At 26.4% G+C, this 7,464-nt stretch overlaps 1 pseudogene; it reads right to left on the reverse strand.

Annotated features, from left to right (window-relative positions):
* Nucleotides 1-4,044: 4,044 nt before the first annotated feature.
* The window catches only part of LOC105620435, a 42,992-nt pseudogene continuing 39,572 nt past the window's right edge, over nucleotides 4,045-7,464 (reverse strand).

Raw genomic sequence — 7,464 nt, forward strand, 5'->3', positions numbered from 1 at the left:
TTTTGTTTTGAAATAAATGCATTTTTGAACATAAAAAACGGATCGAACTAATTTGTACTCCCAATATAAATTCTTTTCTATATAATTCTTTTCTATATAATTTTTGTTTTTACAACGGAGAATTTATTTTGATTATTTATCTGCTTTAAAAACATAAACTCTCTATTTTAAAAATAAATTTTTCTGTAAAAACAAAAAAATTATATAAAAAATTTGTTTCTAAAGTTGAGAATTTTTGTTTATAAAACAGAGAATTTGTGTAACCTTTAATGCCATCGATGTGACAGATTTCCTAACTTAAATATTTGTCAAATTCAACAATTAATACCTCGATTCGTAAAACGACAAGTTTTTCTGTCAAATTCATTTCGTGCAAACACATGTCAAATAATTTTTTCAACGTCGGAAGTGAGGAGGCTAAACTCAACAATTATCATAAAAGTATATGAATGTAATATACCACAATAATGTACCATAAAATATATGAATATTATGATTAAATACTCTGAATACTCAATAATGAAATTTATAAATATATTTGTTGCTATAAATATATTTATGTGCAAACTATGAAGTTTATAAATAAATGAATTAAAATCAATTATAATACATGTCTTTTATACCCATGCAAAACAATTTTCAGGGAATATATTTTGCACATACTAATCCCAGAAAAGATCTTTGATTTTAGAAAAGATTGTTCTGTTTTTTTTTTTTAGAATTAATTCCTTTAGAATTAATTCCAGGATCTTTTCTGGGAATGTTCAAAAATATGTTCAAAAAGCATTAAATTACAATAAGTTAGGATAATGTGTAGCAACATAATAGTCACATTCTAATTTTATAACAATAACGCAACAAATTATAAAACTGTTATATGACTATTATATAACATCTTAAGTTTCATGTTATATTTATATTATGTAGCTGCAATGATTCGTGAGTGGGAAATTACAACTAACGTGAACGTAGAATATTATGAACACGTTATATTATCTGTTATATTCCATTATATAATATTACATTATATGGAAGCAATATAATAGTTATATATTTGTGTTTGCTGGGATTAATGCGTATACTTTAATCCTGAAAAGTTTGAAATCAGCAAGAGAGGAAAAAAGTAATAATTGTTATACAAAAATGATATGATTAGTTAGTAATACAGGCAACTTTAGAATTTCCTTAACAGTTATTTTATATGTAATATTAATGTAAATATTATAACTTAAGAACAAATCACGGTAACATCAAAACGAATTAAAATAAATCATAATTGATATTTTAAAGTCATTTTGATATCATTTTGATTATAATGATCATAGGCGTCAATTACAGGAGGGAGAGGGAGGGCAGACTACTTTTTGTCCCTTCAATAAAATTATTGGGGGACAATGCCCCAATGCAATATTACATAAATACTAAGATATTACATTGCGATATATCACAATGTAATATTGCAACAATTTTGTTAAGATATTACAAATATCAATCTGCAATATTACTACAATGTCGTCCAAATATTGCAGTGTAATATATCGCAATGCAATATTACTGCGATATCATCCAAATATTATAATATATCACAGTGAATGAAGTATTAATACAATATCAGTCCAATATTGCGATACATAAATTTAATAAGATTTTCACTAGTTTTAAGAAATTTAAATTGTTAAACTTAAATGATTTTTTTTTATCCAATGTTAAAACGAATTCCTTTTTTTAGGTGAATCACCGTTTTATATAAAAAAATTTTTAATTGGTTTGTTTGACTTGATTATGAATTCACTCCATTGTAGTTATATTTAATATTCATTTATAATTTTTTTATTTCTCTAATATTCAATGTTTTTCACTTGTTCTTAATTTTTTTCATGCGCGGAGCCAAACAATATATTATTGAAACATATACAACTCAGTAAACATAATGTTACATGTAACATTAATGCAATGTCAGCTCAACAAGATAACTATGACATTGCATGTTACATGTAACATTGTGTTTACTGGGAAGTCGATGTTCCAACATTCGCGGTTCAAAATATAATATAATACTAAGCAAGGTTTAGAAAAATCTTCAAGTAAAACATTTATTTATGAATTTTTATTTTAAATAAAAACTTTTAAGGGTTTCAATATGACTTCCTACAGTATAAAATATTACATCGCTATTGCAATATTTTAATACTGCACAAGATTACAAAATGCATTACAGCAATGCAGCTGCAAATACATTGTTGCAATGTTGCTTTAATATTTTATTGGAATATTAATAATTGGAATATTAATTTTATTGGATATATTGCAACAATATTGAAAAATAGTATAATTTTAATATTTTATAAAAAAATATTGCAATTTATTGTTACAATGTTACAATTTAGTAGTATATTTAGGGAAATATATGTTGTTATAACATTACGAAATAATAATTTCACTTTAATTAATTGCTAATATATTGTTTAGCACTATATTTCAAAATACATAAAGTCATACGATAAAGTTATGATGAAAAAATATTCGGGGGAAAGTAAATCCAAAAAAGATTGGGAATGTTAGGAGACTCATAAACTCGATTTACTCCTTTTTATAGGTCTTCTGGACATTTTTCTCCTTATGAGAAGCGTATTCCTCTCGTGGCAGGGCCGCGTACTTATTTATTGAATTGTGATATTGCAAGAATACATTACAATATTTTCTACAAAATAAAAATTACAATATTATACAATATTGTTGCGATATTTTTAATAAAATATAATATTGCAGCAATATTGCTATTATATGTTAAAGAGATAAGTACGTGGCCTAGTCACAAGAGGGACACGCTACTCATAAGAAGAAAACGTCCAGTCTTATAAGAAGGAATACGCAAATTAGTGTGTCTCCCAATCTTTTTTGGTGTGCTTTCTAGGCCTTCGGTTTTTTTTATCTATGACTATAATATGTATTTTAAAATGTACTAAGCAATAATATTTTAGTATTTAATAAAACTTTTATTATTGTGATTAATAATTGTAATATATCATATAATGTTGCAATATATAATATTGCAGAAATATTTCTAGAGTTTTTGCTGACATTTATTATTGTAGCGATACTTATACAATATTATTGGTATATTATCATGTAATATTACAGTATACAGAAATACTATCGCAATATTGCAAAACATTAACATATGTAGAAATATTACCTAATATTATAGTAATTTTACAAAAATATCACAGAATTATTTCTGCAATGAATTTGTTGCGGACATTTAATTGCAGTGATATTTATATAATACAATATTACTGACTATATTATTATGTAATATTACAACAAATTTGTAATATTATTGCAAGATTATATAAGAACATGTAATATTACAATATTACAGGCTGCGTGGGTATTAACACTCAAGGAGCATCCAGGGAATCCAAGCATGCTTTAGAATTTCTAAGATTTGTTTGCATGCTCCTGCTTTCTCGAAAATCCTACTCATTCAAACACGTTCGTTAAAATGAATAGAAGCTACGATAGGAACACATTGAAGCATGTATGCGACGCGAACAAACTTCTAGTGTCCCTACATATATCTTAGACCATATATTACTAAACAGAGCAAGTCTTTTGTAAGTGAAGCCAAGTAGATTGAAAAAGAAGAATAGATGATGAGCGTAGTTGGTAATGCGCATGACCGAGGTCGCGCGCAGGCGAATTACACACAGCGAATTACAGCACATCTGATATATGAAATGAAGGTTAAGATGCCATTAAAAAAAAGAAGAATTGACATACTTATTATCATTTATTTACAATAATTAAAAAGCAATTACGAAACCTAACCTCTAAACTAACATTACAAATTCCGTATATTAATACTATACTCACAAGTAATTAAACTTACGGGTAATATATAAACGCCTGATCTTCTTCTTTGCAAATACATATTTGTGGCAATATATTGCCACAAATTGTCACTTATAATTTCCATTCGTAGAATCAAACACAGTTCACGAATAATCAATGTGCTTTCTAGTTTATGATAAACGATACACTTTATTCAATTTGAGCATTCACCGCATCCGCGCGTATCTGATTGTAGACTGGAGCATGCGCATTACAATCTATGAATCTCATCTCTCCATCCTTGTCAATCTTCTCGGCTTCAGCCGAATATACAGGGATTTTCGGAACACAGTCGCATGCAACTTGTATACATTTCAACTGTGTTCCGAAACGCATCCATATTGAATCTGTAAAGGCATTTCTGTTCGCAAGAGAAACCTGAGAAAATAAGAGAAACTTTTTCCTGTAATCACAAAATATTGTGCACTATAGTCCTCTGATAAAGTGAATGTCAACTATACAACATTATCCATTTTTTTGCGATGATAGAAGTAAATCGCTGAAAGAGTTAAAATCTCCATTAATTTGATTTTAATTATTTCAGCGATTTATTTCAATAGCACCGTAAAAAAATGGATATTGTTGTGTTCCCTCCCCTCTCCAATATTTCTCGATTGCTTCCCCAATATTTTTCACAAATCGGCACCTATCATAATGATTGTTCTGCTTGGGAAGATACCTGAGCCGAATAATTAGGCCCCCCTAATTAATTTTCTTTTTCAAAAATTCTATTTATGGAGCTATTAAAATAAACTAAGTAAGAATCAAATCTTTATTTCAGTCAATCATAAAAATAAGATATATTGTTTATATAGAATATTTGTAAATGAATAAAAACGATTTCTTTAAATTCTGATATTGGACCTTATTACATGCACATGAATATAATAAGGCCCAAATAAAAAATTAATCAAAAATAACAAAGAAAATAAACATTATCTTTCTAAATCAGTTTTAAAATGATTATTAATAAAAAGGAAATTCCTTAAGGTTCTACTTTCAAACATTATAATTATCTTTAATTTTATCTGTAATTAACTCTTTGATTTTGTATAGCAATTTAAATGCAATTTTAACTTCTTGAAAGATAGCAGTATTGAAAATCGTTATTCTCTAGTGTAAGCTGGTGTAATCATAACAAACCATAATAATCACATAAGTCTTATTAAGATAAGTACATTGCTTACAAAAAATACTTACATTTATTTCGAAAAATTGATATATTATTTTCCTTACAAAGTTAATAATATTATAATGTATTATAATGTATTATAATAAACTATGAAATTAATAACTAATATTATAATAAATAATATTATAATGTATTATAATAAACTATGAAACAATATGTACTGGTAAACTTTGCAGCGAATTGTTATAAAAAAGGCTCATACACACAAGTTTTTGTTGTGTTAAACAAACATGTTGCTATCGAATTCTTTAATCTCTTTTTGTCTACTTCTTATGATACATTTTTTACATATACTACAGTCGTAAAACGCATTTTAAAATAATTTTGAAAAGATCTCATTTAATGTTAACCTTATTCGATTCAAGTACCTTAATCATATCATGCGTAATCATATTTTATATAATAATTGTAATTTCACAATAAGAGTTTTATTTAAATAACAAAACTTAATTTTAATTTCTACATTTTTTAATGAAATAATTCTGTTAAGGAAAGTGAAATATTTGTGACGCGAGATTATCGTTGTTTTCTGACGATATTTTGACGTAATTATTGTAATATCTCTACAGATTAGTACCTATACAGATATTAGTTGTATTGCGCGAGCTTGTATAAATCGTTCTTGTACATGGTGCAATACGATAAGTTATTTGCTAAGCCAAATTAAATGACAATTGTTTGCTGAACCATAAATGAAAAAAAATGACTTTGTACAATACTTATTCAGATACGTTAATGTAATGTTCCAAATTTACTAAAAATGTAATTAAGACGCGCGTGTACGAATAAGATTGAAAGTAGAGCACTTGCCAAACAAATATTTGTGGTCTTAGCAAGATTTGATATTATATTTATTATATATTACTATATTATATTTATATTGATACCTCCCTTTTTAACACGTATGATTATTTATTTATTAGAAAAATATTCTAATATACAATACATAAAAATAAAGAGAAAGAAAATTGAAGATATCTCCGTATATTTCATACCTTATCTTTTTAAATAATTAATAATTAATACGAATATATATATATATATACATATTAAATTAACTCAGTGTGAAACAATTAGAACAATTTAAAAAAAAATGATTTGTCGTATCATTGGTAGTTTTCCACATTCGAATCGAGTCTGTCCAACAGTTAATACACAACGATTATTTGGTGTGGAGACTTGTGGTACTTGAGTTATTTTTTTAGCTGATCCACATCTGCAAGAAGGTTCAACATTGCGAAACTTGTGTGAACTTGATAACAGTCTTGCGTACATTCGCTACGCGATGTAGATATACATATATTCGAATTTCGGATATAGTCGAATTCGCAATATTTATGTATTACAATGTAAGATTGATAGACAATGTTCGCATTAATTTAAGTCATATCGTTTATTAAGAATCAATCTAGGATCAAAAATATATAATTAAAAAGTAATTTAAGTTTTTAATAGATTTACATTAGAAAAAAAATATTTGTTTTAGAAAGAATTAATTTTTTTCAATAAATATTGGATAACGATTTGTAATATACATATATATCTATTTATGAATTCTACATCATGACAAACTTCAGAAAGTGAAAGGAAAGATTTAAAAGTTTTTTTAAGCGGCACACACATATGCGGACATAAACTGCATCATCAACGAGAAAACAAATGTACGGTGTGAACATAGAAGTTGGTAACTCGCCAGACTGCATAACGATATGATATATTTAGACTGTATTTTTATGATAGCTGTCGCTATGCAGAATTATTGAAGAGAAAAGTACAAGGTGAAAGAATTATCAAAACTACTTTCTAAAAACTTGATATCAAATAAATGATGTTCACTGATATCAAATAAATGTTCACAACTGCCAGAATTGAAGAAAATATGTCAATTTTTTACTATTATATGTAGAAAAATGCAAAATATAAATGTCTTTTATATATAAGTTTATCTTCTTCTTTTTAGAGATTTTCAGAAATTTTGCGATGCTATTACATTTTATAATTGTTGTATTATAACATGGCAAAAAATAAGTATTTTTTTATGTAAAAAATTATAATAAGTAAAAAACAGTAAATAATTTTGATAGAATGTATACACAAACAAAATGTAAAATAATATATGTACTAGAATTCTAGTAAATTTTATGAAATTGAAGAATGTATACGGAGAAAAATGTAAAGTAATATTAGTTGTACAACTTTGTTTCCGCCGTTTTTTTCCCGAAATTCAAGGCTTTATTGTAAAAAACTGGTTATACATTTATGATTCAAAGTATTGTCCATCGCCACTACTTTCTTTCGGGTAGCGTACGAAAAAACTGATTATCTTTTGAGGCTATTCATGAATCGATCCAATTTTTTACTTCTTCATAAGACCGGAA

This window comes from Atta cephalotes (genome assembly GCF_000143395.1).
Source record: "Atta cephalotes unplaced genomic scaffold scaffold00026, whole genome shotgun sequence".
Taxonomy (NCBI): domain Eukaryota; kingdom Metazoa; phylum Arthropoda; class Insecta; order Hymenoptera; family Formicidae; genus Atta; species Atta cephalotes.